This window comes from Tiliqua scincoides, chromosome 4 (assembly GCF_035046505.1).
Source record: "Tiliqua scincoides isolate rTilSci1 chromosome 4, rTilSci1.hap2, whole genome shotgun sequence".
NCBI classification, from domain to species: Eukaryota; Metazoa; Chordata; class Lepidosauria; order Squamata; family Scincidae; genus Tiliqua; species Tiliqua scincoides.
Window position 1 is genome coordinate 177,937,861 of NC_089824.1, and position 16,331 is coordinate 177,954,191.

Below are 16,331 nucleotides of genomic sequence, written 5' to 3' on the forward strand. Positions count from 1 at the left end.
GTGAAGGTTTAGTGTTGATCTGGTCAGATAGGCTCTGATGGGTGTGGCCCCAGTCAGTGCGCAACCCTGCCCATTTCTGATGCCACACACTACAGGTCTGACTCATTGTGAAATGTGTGTCAAGTGAATGTGGTTTGTGGTGTTCTTTTTTTAATCCTCTGTGTACACAGTGAAGTGATAGGATGATGGATTATTGCATGCTGTGATCTCAATTTATGACATTGCACGATTGCTGCTGCAGGGTGAAAATCAAGTTTTGGATGATTGCTCAGAGGAGGAAAAGAAAAAAAAATATAGACCTCAAATCACAGTCATTCAACTCACATGCTACATTAAAACAAACACATAAATTGGGTCCATCACTTCTCACAGCTTATACAAATATGTTCGCATGGCATGTACACTGTACAGATTACTTTAGGGTTATTTTGATGTTAAAAAGCAGTAGCAAGAGAGCATGTGCCAGTAGATCATATGCCCTTTCTCCTGTGCCTGGATCTCACCTGCAGGGGACAGGAAAGTTGCAGATTCTGTCCCTGCATTGGCAGAATGAATTCCTGGATAAGACCCAGGAATGCAGGGAGAGGAAGCATGAATCAGATTTGGTTCCTCTCTTACCACTTGTTTTGACTGTCCAAGATAGCTCTTTATTAAACTCTAGATTAGGGGTACTCAATAGGTGGATCGCGATCTACCGGTAGATCGCGAGGCAAAATGAGTAGATCGCAGAGTGCCGACCGCTCCCCTTCAGGTGCCTCTGGGAGGAAACACTGGGAGTAAGGCCCATTGTACTCAATGGGGCTTACTCCCAGGTAAGTGTGGCTAGGATTGCAGCCTCACAGCCTAATCCTAGGCATGTCTACTCAGGAGTAAGTCCTGTTATACTCAGTGGGGCTCAAGGTACACCAACATACATTGTACACATAAATGTTATATGTTATGATGGCGCGAACATTGTAAAAAAAACTCTGGTAGATCTCCGGGCCTTGCTGGGTTTCAAAGTAGCTCTCGAGCCAAAAAAGTGTGAGCACCCCTGCTCTAGATAATGGCAATCTGTCTCTGCAATTACAGCAGAGATATGTTACAATTACTTTCCTATTACTTCCAACTACTTCTTAGAAGAAGGCTTGCAGCTCCCTAGGAATAAATGCAGACACTTCCAACTGGTACAGCAACCACATGATGAAACATCATAGCTGCACAGATCCCCGCTAAAGTCATTCTAGGTAGGACTTAGCTTGCTATGAAGAGATTAATGCAGATGAACAATAAGTGAGGAATAAAACCCAGTGTCCCCAGTCCAGATATGATAAGATGTAACAGAAAGTTGTGTGCTTGTTGCTTTCTTGTAAACTCCCCCCCCCCATTGGCACTGTGAATGTGACATCCCTAACAATCTGCTTTGGGGGGAGCATATTGAGTCAGTCTTGCAGGATGTCCCCACTTCCACAGTAACATCTCTCATGTAAGCAGAACCTATTTCCATATGTTGATCTTAATTGAGTTCAAATAAGCAGCCTAACATTTTCTGTGCCCTTTCAGTTTGGCATCTGCTACAGTAGCAGAGACAATAGCAAAGTGTCTGACAACTGCATTTTTCTCTCAGCCTAGGAAAGAGTATTGCTGAGTATTGCTGAGTAAAAAGAGTATTCCTTCTTTTTACATAGAAAACTGAGTCATGCAGTCATTTGAATACCTGACCAAAGCCACACTGAAAAGCTACAGACCTGCTGGTCTGCTGTAGGTATAAGTGTTGACCTTGGAACTCTCAAGACTCAAGCTATCACCTTGAATTAAAGGATTTTTTTTTTTACTTCTTTATAGTTACCAGTGGCTATGCAAGGTTCCCTTCTTCTTGTGTATTCTAATAACTTCTTCTCTTTAGTTCTCAGGTTGTAAATTCTTTGGGGCAGGGGCCCATTCTTTGACGCACTTGAGGATGAAAAGAAAAACCCAGTGTTGGGTGTGTGTGTGTGTGAATTTAGAATAATTTGACATTATAACTTCTCTTTTCAAATAAATTTCCAGTGAACTTAGTGGAAATGTGCCTCAATGTGGGTAGCTGGGTTTTTGATTCTTTAATAATGAATTCACATATTTACATCCAGCCATAAATCATTAGTAAGAGTAACTCCTTGGTAAATTTACTTTGCAAAAGAAGAAGGAAACATTAAAAAGAAAAGCGAGAGAGAGAGAGAGAGAGAGAGAGAGAGAGAGAGAGAGAGAGAGACCTAGGTCTTATAATATTGAAATTCACACCCAGTGGTTTTGTAAGCCCAGGAGTGCAAATCTCCCCTCCACCCCTCCCTACACCCACCCTGAACAAAGAGTGCAATTGTTGAGAGCAAAGCTTACCTTCACTCAGTAGGAGAGGAGAAAGGGACTGATTCTGGCAGGTGAGTGAGCTGCACAAGTGACAGGAGTCCCCAGGCAAAGAGCTGCTCCCAAGAAGGTGTACTGAGAAGCTCTGTGCTTAAAAAACCCAGTGTGTGAGTCATTTATAACTCACCTCATTCATTGGGCCAGAGGGTTGAGCTTAAAGTTTGATTGGCTTGCTGGGAAGCCAGAATACCCAGGCAAAGCCCAGGAGATAGGAAAGGGAGATAAGGGGGTACTGGAAGAAGGGCAGCTTTTTGTGTATGTATGCATGTACACATGCCTCCCCCACCCCACTTCCTCTTTAGAATCAGGTTGTTTGATCCTTTTGACATACCTGGCCACTTCTAGACAATACATCACATTCAGTGTCCAGTGGGGTTCCTCCCCCCGCACTCCACTCACAATGTTTGGACTTTTGGGGGTTATGAGCAGAGAAGTTGCTTTTGTTGACCTGTTCTGTGGTTTCATGACGGACTAGACAATGTCTCCAGCCTGTCTTTGTACTTTGATGGCTTCTCTGCATCAGACAAGGACAATAGAACTCATTGTACCGGCTCTTGAACTCCCACAGGTTGGGCTTTGAAGATGGGATGTGCAGGAAGAGACAAGAAAGGAAGGAAGAAAACAAAGAGAGGACCTCCTCAAAACTGACAATTAATGCTGGACTCCCTGTGTTGATGTCCCTGAGCTTGAAAAATGAGACACAGGCATGGGATTTCTGCTCTGCCGCACACACAAATCACTGAAGGCCATCTCTCCGAATGAGCTCTTTAAAACATCAAAATGAAAGTCACATCATTACATAATGCAAGTAATCATGCAACGGGCAAAGCAGAGTCCAGTCCTCAAAAGGGACATCATAAGTAACCTGTTTGTCTTTAAGATGCCACACAATTCTTGTTGTTTCAAAAATTCATCTTCAAAAATGCAGTCTTTTCTTTGTTGGCTTTGGCCCATGTGTACAGCTGAAGGCAACATGATTGAGAAAGAGTAACTTTGGAAAAATCTGGCCTTCAGGCCCAAGGAGACAACTACAGAGACCTACTTTGTATGATGATATTTTTAAGAGGCCATAGTGATGAAACTGGGAGGGGTCCAGATACATGCCTAACCAGAGCAAAATTGTAGTTCATATTCACAACTTCTACTGACATATTATGCAGGAGCCCATTGTAAATGAAGTGGGACTGAAAAATGCTTCACTTGGGTCAGATTTATGCCTTGTGTCATTCCTTCATGAAACGCACAATATTGGAGAGACTTTCTTCCAAACCTGCTTCTAAAAGGAGTGACATAGAATACCAACCGGCATGCAATGGCTTCTTCTGAACAGTCATAGCAACTGCATTTCCAAATGCCTCTTAGAACATGGAAACAGGTTTCTCATACAGTGATTTCTGGAGATCCTCTCCAAGTGGTCAAACAGAAAAGTTGTCTTTATATGCTTTTGAACCTGCCAGTGAAATGTACTGGCACAGGCTGGATGCTGTTAAAATGTTCCCCACCACCACTGCCATTGTGCATAAAAATCCACCTGCTTAAAAATCAACTCCAGAGAAATACACTGAAATGTTCAGATGATCTGATTGAAACATCAGGAATCCCACATTATAAGACACATGCTGCAATCGTATACATACTTTCCTGGGAGTCAGCCTCACTGAACACAGACATGTAGAGACATGACACAGACACTGAACACAGACAGCTGCACTGAACACTGAACACAGAAGGCAGGTAGAGGTGGGAGAAAATGGTGATAATGAAATAAAAACACATAACATCACTTTCTGCATTTCTCATTTTTTTTATTTACAAAAAACACTGAAATCTGTGAAAAAAACTGTTTTATTTGGTTTATATTATTTAATAGGGGCATGGGTAATGCATCTGCATCTACTGACACTATACACTTATATCACCTGCCTAGTACACTTTTAAAGTGATTGTAATTTATAATTATAATGTAAATAAAAACACCTAACACCACTTTCTGCACTTCTAACTTTGGAAAACACCAAAATAAAATAAAAAATCCCAATTTTTCCCACATCCAGGCATAGGATTGTGCTGACAATTGTTCACAGGGAGACATACCTCACAAGATCCTGTGATGCTTACAGTCCCACCTCCCACTTCCCTCTGTCACCATTTCGGTATCCGTATATATTATTTCAATATACAACAGTCCTGTGAGGGAGGCTATTATTATTTTTCCTATATGACCACCTCAGAATAAATCCAGAAAAATACTTGTCCATCTGAATAGTCACAGGAATGCCCTTGGCATGTGCACACACACATTACATGTGCATGCATAGACATGTTGGATCCTGCTAGATTGGATGCCTGCCATGGCAATCAACAGGTCTTCTGAAAGGTCACTGCAGTACATTGGCATAGGCTGGATGCTGGATGCAAAATGCTACCGCCCCCCTTTCACATCACTTCTATCCTCATTGGTACAGCACTCGCCAGAGTTTCAAGCAGAAATGTTTCCCAGGCATATGTGGAGGGGCTAATGATTGAACCTGTATATCGATGCAAAGCAAGTGATCTGCCACTGAGGCACAATCCCTTCTGCTTGAGCCACAAACCTTAGAAGAAAGGTAAGGAAAAAATCAGCTGTTCCATTTTAAGTATGTACAGATGGGGCCTTGGTATCCACAGGGATCTGTTCTCAGGCCCCACGTGGATATCGAAAATTGTGGATAAGGAAATTCGCAATCTTTGGCCCCTTAACATCTACAAAAGGGACCGGAGCTGTGTTTCAGTCCCTGCTAGAGGCATTCCAAAGCATCCACCCACAACCTCTGGGTTTCAGAATGGTCCATAGAGGCAAAAAAATTCCTGCTTTCTTGGGCCTGCCTTAAAAGTCATAAAGACATCACTTCTGGTTTTCCGAGGGAAACCAGAAGTCTCTTTTTCACCTTTACAGGCCATTCTGAACCCGTAGAGGCCACGGGCAGACGCGTGCAGCCTCTGCGGGCTTCAGAAAGCCCTCTGTAGGCAACCGGAGCACAGTTCCAGTCACCCTTGGAGGGATCAGATAGGCCAAGTCTAGCCCAGTGTGGATTCAGAGGACCAATGTTGAGCCAGATACGTGGATGTAAAATCCAAAGATAAAAAGGCTCCACCTGTATACAGGTGGTGCCTGATCACAGATTTTTTAATTCATGGATGTGACTCAATACAGGAACTCCAATGCAGGGTTCCCCCCCCCCCCAAATGCCTTTTATAGGCATTAAAATGTCACTTCTGGATTTTGCCCCCAAACTGGAAGTAGTATATTTTTGCTTCTAGAAGGCATTTTGAAGCCCGCAGCCACCCCGGGTCTCAGAACACCCTCTAGACATGACTGGAGCACAGCTTCAGAGGGTCTGAAGTGCCTGACCTGTGGGTTTCATGGATGCAACCCCTGTGGATATTGAGGCATGATCTGTATTCTACTTTTTGCACAAGCTTCAAGTCTGCTAATAAAAAACATATCATGAATCATAACAATAGCAATACAAATAAAATGTTTAAAAAGATAAACACAATACAATTTAGGGCACAATCCTAACCCCTTATGTCAGTACTTTCCAGCACTGGCATAGCGGTGCCAATGGGACGTGTGCTGCATCCTAAAGATGAGTGTCACTCACGGAGGCCTCCTCAAAGTAAGGGAATGTTTGTTCCCTTACCGCAGAGCTGCATTGCCCTTATGTCAGTGCTTTCCAGCACTGACATAAGGGGTTAGGATTGCGCCCTCCAGAGACTGCATTATATGCCAATGCATCTGAGTGACCATTTGGAATTATAAGCTCTTGCATAGCTTTATTCTGTGGCTTACAGACCAGGGGACAACAGGTCTCGGCATTTCTGTGGTAGCAAGATAGGTAGGTGGGTTATAAAATAGAAAAGGAGGGCTAGAGAAGGCAGTAGGACAGCAATTTTTAACCCTTTCCATCTCAGTGCACACAAATAAGGCACTAAAATTGTCAAGGCCACTATTGTATTTTGGACAATTGTCAAGGTACACTTCACTGCCGGTGGGGGGGTTTATGTCCCCCAAACTTCCGCAGCATACCTGTGGACCATCTGCAGCATACCAGTGTGCCACAGCACAGTAGCTGAAAATCACTGCTATAGGAGGTTCCCAGGAATTTACTCTCTGGCCTTGGGAAAATAATACATTGATACATTGTTTATTCTATACTAGAAGCTCAAAAAGTGTCAGTAATTTTTCATCATTAAGTATCATTAATACAAGGAGCTTATCACCTTGTCCAAAGAGAACACACACATACACACAGGTCGTACTTGTTTAGTCTATCAGTGAAAGCAGAAGTCTGATTAATTCTTTTCTGAGAGAAAAGAGGAAATAGTCCCCCAATTGTTCTCCTGTACATATAATTAATTACCTCTATCACTGTCTTTTAAAAGGGCAGCTTGATATGAAACTGCAGAGTCCTCCAAAACAGGAAGTGAGCTGGGAGAGTCTTACCAGGCTTAACACCATTCTAGCAGAGCATGAGGTTCTTGCCCGTGTCTTCCAGCATCTCATTTCACTTCCACATGAAAAAGTATCTTCTGAAGGCCATTAGCATTGGTTTGATGTCATTGATTTAACTGAGAAATGAACCAGAGGCCTCCAGTTCTTAACAGCCCAATCCTGAGCTGCCCGGCGCATGGGGCGGTAGTGGCACAGAAAATGACTGCTGCTGCATCCAGCACACTCCAGGCAACCTCCTCCCTGCCCTCTCCCCATCCTTTCTCCACCTCCCCTCTTCCCGGAACGCCGCCTCCCCTCATGCCTCCACCTACCTCTCCACTGCTAGGCAGTCCGCATGACTGCTGAGCGGTGGAGCTCTGGTGCTCGCCCAGCGCTAGCCCAGCGTTGGCCAGTGCTGGGCTAGCACCAGCAGAGCACCAGTGCTACGGCCCGCAAACGTGCCTTATGGCACATTTGCAAAAGTGCGCACTGGCAGCGCACCAGCACCAAACTCAGGATTGGGCTCTTAGTTCTCTATAAACATCTACATTATGTTTGTGGTATGTGAACTTTGGCACGTTTGCTTGGAAGTCTGCTCTGTTTAACTACAATTATCTACTGTTGTTCTGAGTTGGTCTGGCACACACATTTTCCACCATCCTAACACAGGTCGGTGAGCCACAGGCAAGCCTGACATGTATATCTGCATGGTATGGTATAAGTATACATTTGTTAGAACATATTTTGTTATTCCTCTTTTATTAAGATTTGCATGTTTTGAAGAGGAAAAAAGAAGAAAAGAGTTTTGCATATTTTGGAGGTTAATTACATAGTCACATAATGTCAGCACAATGGAGCACTTTTGTGGATTATGGCATACAGTTGCCACCCTGAAGTACACCTACTAGGAAGTAGACCCAACTGGATTTAGAGGAACCTACTTCTGAATAGACTTGCTTCAGCTGGGGTATTAATATCATTGGAATGAGTGACCTTAAACATACAACTAGATGCAGGGTTGGAGCCCAAGTAGGATGGAAACATTATTTAGAAACTGAATAATAGCAAGAAGATTTGCTGGTGGAAATCTACTTCTCTACCCTCCATTGCAATGCTCTTTTTTTTGTTAACTTTAGCCTTAGCTACAGCACTGACAAAATCAGCTATCCAGATACATGTGGGCAAAAGTGCATTAAATTAAAATGTACAGGTACATGCCTTAGTTCAGTGTTATTCAAACTGTGAGTCACGGCTCTTTAGGGCGGCACCAGGAACTCAAAGGGGAGGCACGGGATGTCCTCTCACAGCGATACAGTCACACCCCTGGGCAGAATGTGAGCCTGTCTTCTGCCCATCGCTCAGCTGCGAGAGTGGCTGCCGCTGCCCCGCCCTCTTCTCCCTCCACTCCGAGGCTGCTGCCTTCTGTGTTCGCTGCATGTTGTTCCCAAAGTTCTCGGACTCCAACCCCCATCTGGCAAGTACCGAGCATGCTCAGCTTGCAGTCCTTAATCCTTGCTGATCCTCATCTGGTTGGTTCCTAGTTCCCACACTGGGATCGCTTCTCATCGAAGTGAAATCTCTCTTTTCAACCCCCTCCCTCTTCCACTCCCCCCTTTCGATCTCCAAACCTTCCCGCTTTCCTCCCCCTCCCCAAATAAAACACTTCCTATTTTACCAGTCATCAGGACTCTTAAAGTTGCTTCCATGCAGTTGGCAAAGGGGGGGGGGGGGAGACAAGCACGCACTTTACTTGGCCAGGAGCAGAAGAAGGGTACTGTTTTTAAAATGATTTATTAATCTTGTTGTTTGACTGAAGAAGAAAGGCTGTATTTTTAAAGTGATGAAGCTTGCTATTTGAAGGGAATACTTATCAGCCATTGATGAAGTGATTGCCAGCCCAATCCTATCCACACTTTCCTGGGAGTAAGCCCCATTGACTCTAATGGGACTTACTTCTGAGTAGACATGCATAGACTTGAGCTGTGCATCCTCTAGTATAGGAGACAAATCAGCTTCCTAACCAAACCCTTATCAGCTCTGATATATTTTCATGGTCTCTCTTTGTTTTCCCCACCAGCTGCTGGAAAAATTTAATTTCATTAAATTAATAAAGGGTTCAATCCTATCCAAGGAGAATGGGAGAAATGACTAGTTGGATTGGGGTCCACAGGGGTGTGTGTGTGTGTGATGTTGGTCAGACTGGTTGTTCACAAAGTTCATTTGATAAAACAATTCTATTGGTATGCTTACAAAGTTTTAAAAAATGAGTCCTCCTGGACCAGACAAAATCTACCTACTCCAGCATCCTGTCTCCAACAGTGATCAGCAACTGATCATTTATAAAGCATGCATATTGCTGTGTATTAATAATATATTTTTAAGATCTGCATTTAATTAATGATATTATTAATATAATTAATATTAATATAATTAATATTAATATAGTTAATATATTTAATATTATATTATAATAAATATAATATTATAATATTATATTTAATATAGTTAATATTTCTGGCCACTTCCTGTTTAATAATGTCACTTCCAGCCCTCAGGAACATGATGGGGAGTCATGGCCAACAGCCATGGGGGTCAAGGGAGCCACTGGCTGGAAAAGTTTGAGTACCACTGCCTTAGTTAATGGTGCTTCTGGCAATCGTAAAACACAGAGCTGACAGCGTAGGACCTTGCCTTTGTTAAGATACACCGCATAAGAGGCAGCTGAATTTGCATCATATCTGAAAAGTGGAACCTGATAGCTTGTTAGTTCACAGCAGAACAAAATATTGGCTACATGTTTAAGACACTGGTGGTAATGAGGGAAACATAATCAGCTCCAGCTGAGAAAAAAACCATTGGTTGCTTATGTTCCCTGGAGTTTTGTGTTATATGTGCCAAGTCATGTACATTTTTGATAGGATTGACACTGGAGGAAACAAATGCCAGATTTAATGGAAAGAAGCGTTGAGGGCTTTGTGGTTTAGGAGATCTGCCAGCTGTACCACTTTTAATGGCCCACAACTGCTACAAAGGCTGCTCCACCATCTTGTCACTTTTGAATCCCATGTGTCGCCTGGCAGAGTTTCTTTCTTACGATTAGTTGCCTGTAAAGGGTTTTGATAGACCAAACAGAACAAAGCTGGATTTAGGGTTATTCAGCATATTCACAGAACAACGGAAAACCTGACTTTATTCTGGTTTAAAACTAGCCTGATACTGTTTATGTTTAAACAGAAATTAGTTCAGCGGGTATTTCCTCTGGTAAATGTGCATAAGATTGTAACTGCGTAGCATGATCTTAAGCATGCTTACTCAGATGTAAGGTTTGTCGACTTCCATGGGGTTACTTCCTGGTAAGAGTGCATTCGGCTGCAGCCTTAATGTGTTTGCTTTACACTTACATTAAAGAGGTTGGGATGAATCCAAATACTGTATTATGATACAATACCTAGTTTTATTCTGCCTTTTTACTTTTGATGGGTGGGTTTCTAAGGGAAGGATAAATCTATATGTCCTTGAGTTTTTAAAATGTTTGATTTAGGGCCTCTCTAAACTTTTTCTTTTTTGGAACGACCATGCTACTGTTATTCATTAATTGTGGGAGATGGCTTTCCACATACTGTATATGTATCATTTTTGTTGAACTCAATCCGCTAAAATTTTTTGTTGAATTCAAGCTGCATTTTTGTTGAACTCAAGCTGGGAAAGTGTTATTCCTCCCCCAGTTAGAGTGTTTCTTGCAATACAAAGTACTACTTGGAAGGTGGTTGTAGGAGGGTAACATCCATGACATCACTGGTGACAAGTGATGTTTCATCCCATGTCAGAATTATGTCGAGATGATTTTGAATTATGCTTTGACTTTTTTGTTTGATGGTTTCCTTATTTAGACACTGAGCAAACCGCAGTACATCAAATGTAAAGCTACAGTGTGTTCAAGCTACCGTGAAAGTTCAGCGAACCTAAACAAAGAAGGGCAATGTTACTTATTTAGGACCTAATCCTATTCAATTTTTCAGTACTGGTGCAGCCATGCCATTGGGGTGTGCACTGCATCCTGAGGTGGGAAGACAATCCTAGAGGCCTCCTCAATGTATGCAACATTTGTTCCCTTTCTTTGGGGCTGCATTGCAGCCACACTAGTGCTGGAAAGATTCGGCCCTTACTTACTTACAGACTTGAATCTTGCAGGTTCAAGGCAGGTTGATCATAAACCCAATTTTTTCAAATGGTGTTTTTACAAGTGGTATTCATATTTTACAATAGATATTCATACCTATTCAACATGCCTTAGGCTGGTTCTCATACTCCTGACAAGCTGATTTCTCTACATTCCTTCATCTCTTGCCACCAGCTTCTGATCACCTATCCAAGGTAAGATCTGAATAGATCCTGCTTTGCTTCTTCAGGCAAGGTGACAGCTCAACCTCCAGGCCACACCTTGCATCTTTTGGAAACTGCGAATGTTAACAAGCAATATTAAAATCATCCAGGTGAATTGATTATGTACATCTTCCACACCTTTATGTGAAAAATTGCTGTTTTTCTACAGTCTCCACTGACTTCCCATTAATTAATAATTACCTTTAGTTTCTGCATTTTTTCCCCATCAAATAGTTCAAGGTGGCATTCACATGGTTTCCAGGTGGTTATCCATCCAGGCACTGACACAGCTTAGATCTGCTTAACTTTAACAAGGTGGCTGTTTTACTGTGTGATCTCAGACTATGCCTTGAATCAGCCTGTCTGCATAATAGCCACATTTCCCCCTGAAGTTCTGTTACCTTGTTTTTACCAGCAGCCTGATAGCCAAATGTAGTTGGTGAAGCTTTTCCTGACATGAAGATAAGTGGGAGAAAAAAGCAACTTCACCTCTTAAATTTCCATTTGTTAGGCTATTGTTAAAGGCAGTGAGGAAAAAGGGATGACAACTCTATACATTGTACCTTACCTGTTTCCTCACCCCAGGAGAAGGGGATGAGGGCTTGATACTATGACTGACTCCTGCAAGATGGAAGGTTAGTCCTATTTCTCCAGATGAAGAAATGATTTTAACCTCTGTGCTAGACCCAGAGATACAATTAGTTATGGCTCTTAGATGGTTGAAAGACTGAGAAAGAGGAAATGGTTCTATTCCAATCTGGACATCAGTACCCTACACGTTCATGCCACATGACTATTTCCCACCATGATAACACCATCATGTGAAAGGGTTTATTTTCAGGCTCTTAATATTAGCAACTTGATTGCTTTTGACTGGATAATAATTCAGGACTAATTTATTGCCATAAGCCCAATAAACCTCATCCTGGAGCTCCAGGCTGCAGTTTGCATGAAGAAAAATATGACCGCAGCATTGGGGGTAAAGAAGTACAGGGTGAACATGTACTGTTAGGCTTGTAGCCCAATCCTGCACATCATTACTCAGCACTGAAACTTACAATGATTTAATTAATTCTTGTGGCATCCAATTTACTTTAATGATGTTTACCAGGATTTCTTTTCTTGGAGGTGACCCTAGGATGCAGACTAAACATCCAAGCCTAGCCAGCTCCTGCTATGCCAGCACAGGCTCCAGCCAAGATTCAGGGTTTGTGTGTCAGGCATGCCAGCCCAGTATAGTGCCTGGCTCACTAGGGCTGCAATCCTTTGCACACTTTCCTTAGAATAAACTCCATTGAAGACAATGGGGTTTCTGAGTATGCAAGCATAGGATTGTGTTCTAGGACAGAACCCCAGCAAAGCCAGCCAGAGGAACACTGAGAGTGAGGCTAGTTGTATGATTGCTCAGGGGAAAACACCACCTCTGGCAGTGAGGAGGGACAGACAGTATTAGAAAAAAATATGTACCTAGTGTTGTTGTTGTTGTTGTCATTGTTGTTGTTGTTGTTAACAGTATTTATATACCGCTTTTCAACTAAAGTTCACAAAGCGGTTTACAGAGAAAATCAAACAAACAACTAATGGCTCCCTGACCCAAAAGGGCTCACAATCCAAAAAGATGCAAAAGAAGACCAGCAGACAGCCACTAGAAAAGACGCTGCTGGGGTGAGGTGGGCTAGTTACTCTCCCCCTGCTAAGAAGAAGAGCACCCACTTGAAAGAGTGCCTCTTACCCTGTTAGCAGGGGTTATTGACAACTTGGGGAAAACAAACTCTAGATCAGCGTTTCTCAATGTTAGCCCTCCACCCTAACATTTTGTATGGTCCACATGTTGGAAGTATCACCAGAAGTAACTGGTGATGACATAATTGCCAGTTACTTCTGGGTTGGGAGGCTAGATGTGACATGACAAACACCAGAAAGAGGCTCAGGGTGGACAGGAGGGCTTTTTTGAGCACACAAAAAGCATGCTTTGGAGCTTTGCCTGCCAAGTCAAGCTTCTATTGCTGTTCGTCACATCACGTTGCTTCTCTCACTGCTGGGTGGCAAATGGACGGGGGTCCTACATGTAACATCAGACATCATGTCAAGTTCCACTGGTGATACCTGTACTACTGGTTAAGAAGCACTGCTCTAGATTGCTGTTGAGGGTGCGATGGGACAGGATAGGACTGCAAAGATATTAATTGGTTCTCTTTAAAATGGAAATCTGATGAGTATCTGTGTATTCTTTGTTATGGGCAAGCTAGATTTGATTAACTGAGATCACTTTTACAAATGGAAATATGTATGTCTGTGTATTCTTGGTACCAGGGAGCAGGTTGGAGCATGATTTGATTAATCGGTAGCACTTAAAAAAATGGAAATGCAAGGTGTGTTTGTGTATTCTTGACCTGAAGAGATGAACTGTTAACATTTTTAAAAATGGAAATACGATGTGCATCTGTGTATTCTTTTAAGAGGGCAACTTGCTTGATTGCTCGTGGGAAGGGGACCTAGGATTGCTGGGGATTGAGACTGGGACCTTCTGCATGCAAAACAGATGCTTTTCCAGTAAGCTAGAGCCCTACCCTAAACATATGAACCCTTTCTTATAGTTTTAAAATCCATGTTAGGAAAAGCGTCCCATGCTACCATCTGGGCTGCTGCTAAAGGCATCGGACCAGAACCAATTAAAAATAGATAATTCTAGTTCTTTTCACAAAACATTACCATGCCTGGATGCTGTTTTCAGGGTTTCCAACTGACAGTAGCAGTATCCAACAGCAGCTTGTTCTGTGTGAATTGGAAGAAAAATCATTTCAGGACCAAGAGATAAATGCAATCACCTGTTAACTGATGCCCACTTAAAGCCCCTATTGAAGTGCAGCTACAGATGCTGGTTGAAAAGTTGGCAACATAACTTTTTTTCCTGGAAATGTTTGTTATTCTTGGTGGAGAGAGACAGCTGAGTGGATAAGCTGATGATAACATTTGTTGTCCCAAATTACTCTTTGGATTTCATATGAATGAAGGCTAGGGGCAAACTAGACCTTACTTTGAATGTGTCATGTTTGCATTTTTGTTTGCTTTTTGATTAACAGCCATGAGGCAGGGCCCTGATCTACACTGGGCACATGAAATGGGGGAGAAAGGATTTAACACATTACCCCTGCTGTGGTTCCAATCTAGATCATATCCTGGCATAGCTGCTAATTGCTCCAGGAGGGAAGCTATTATATGACAGTGTGTCCTAGTTGGGTCAAATGAGGTTCAGAGCTGAAGCCCTTACATCTACAGTAGCAAATATCACCAAAAATATTTGCAGGATTGAGCCCACGATGTTACTCCAAGGAAGATGCAGGCCCTTTGTCTTTTTTTCAGGTAAAATAATCCCTGTCAAATATTTCAGCCATCAATGTTATAATTTTAGCCCAAATAAATCCCCTTGTTTTACCCTGAATGCAGCAGAGTCTGCTTGCCTGAGCTGGCACAGGGAGGGAGAACTTTATCCATGCAGGAATGAGGAACCGAAATTAGAGAGAGGAGGAGGAAAGGGGAAGGGCCTGGGAGAGTAACTGAAGAAAGTAAGAAAATGTTTTGGTAACCAAAACAAAAATGATTCAAAGGTTCACTCTTGTTTCTCATAGAGTGGAGGATCTTGCTTTCTGTCTCTGTGGCTGAATTGCTTATGGCTTACTCTATATGCTCCCACAGTTACCACCTCTTACCAGGCATGTAGCTGGTACGAGCCAACTGGATGATGGGATGGAGATCAGGGATCAGATCTCCCATCTCTTTCTGTTTTGGCAAGTAGCTATGAGGTGAGAGAGGGGGCTTCTGGATCAGGATTATAGCATGGGGGGATGGGGTTTAACCTTTTCTCCTAGCATGGTTTCATCATTAAAACTGTACTCTTGAAATTGCAATTTGCCCTGTTAGTTAAAACTCACATGACATCTTTGCTTTTTCTCTGCTTTTTCATCTCACTGACAAAGCGCACCAACAGTTTTTTGACAATTGACACCACATTGCCAGCAGGGAGCTTGCATTCTCCAAAGGCCTTCCCCCCAAACTCCAGCAGCACACCTGCAGATCATTTGCTGCACACCAATGTACCACAGCACAGTGGTTGAAAACAGCTGGTGCAAAATCCCATATCTGGAGTCTGCTGATTAATAACCATCTATTTGACAGGCATGAAAACATACCTGTGGGGTTTCTTGACCTTGCAATCGCATCATTTAACACCATATTCACTCATCTGTGCGTCCCTTTTCATCAGCTATGGGATTTCGAAAATAGCGCTGTTAGGCTTCCCTTGCAACTTCAGTGCATTGTGGCAATTTTTTTCTGAGATTCTGTATTCAGCCTGCCAAATGTCATTGATTCATATGAATTTTTGATGTGTGATCACTATTTATATTTTTAGCAAATGGCAGACTGAATATGACTTGGTCTACATGAGTCTAGTGCAGTGGTTCCCAGACTTTTTAGCACTAGGACCCACTTTTTAGAATGACAAATTTTAGAATTTTAGAATGAATGGGTCCTGTCTGGGACCCACCAGAAGTGATGCCATTTAACCTGGAAGTGATGTCATGGCCAGATGACATCATCAAGTGACATCATCAAGCAGGAACATTTTTAACACCCCCTCATACAACAAAATCAAATTGGATTAAGTGAATTAAAAGTTTACAATAAATATAAGTTTAAAAATTTATTTAAAATAAAGATAAACCCTTCTAACTCTCCCAAGCAGTTGTTGATTTTTCTAAAAATTCCCCAGAACATTCCACAGGCTGCAATTCTACCCACACTTACCTGGGAGTAAGCCCCATTGACTATCATTGTTAAAAGAATATGCATAATAGCCTGTTAAAAGTACGTATAGATCTGTAACATATCCCCAAGTGCAGTTGCATACCATGGTAGCATCAAGTCTAATATATTAAAAATAAAATGCACACTGAAATGAATGGGGATCCACCTGAAATTGGCTTGTGACCCACCTAGTGGGTCCTGACCCACAGTTTGAGAAACACTGGTCTAGTGTATTACCTTGTAATGATTTTGTTTAATCACATGAGGTTTGCAATAATTTGCATAC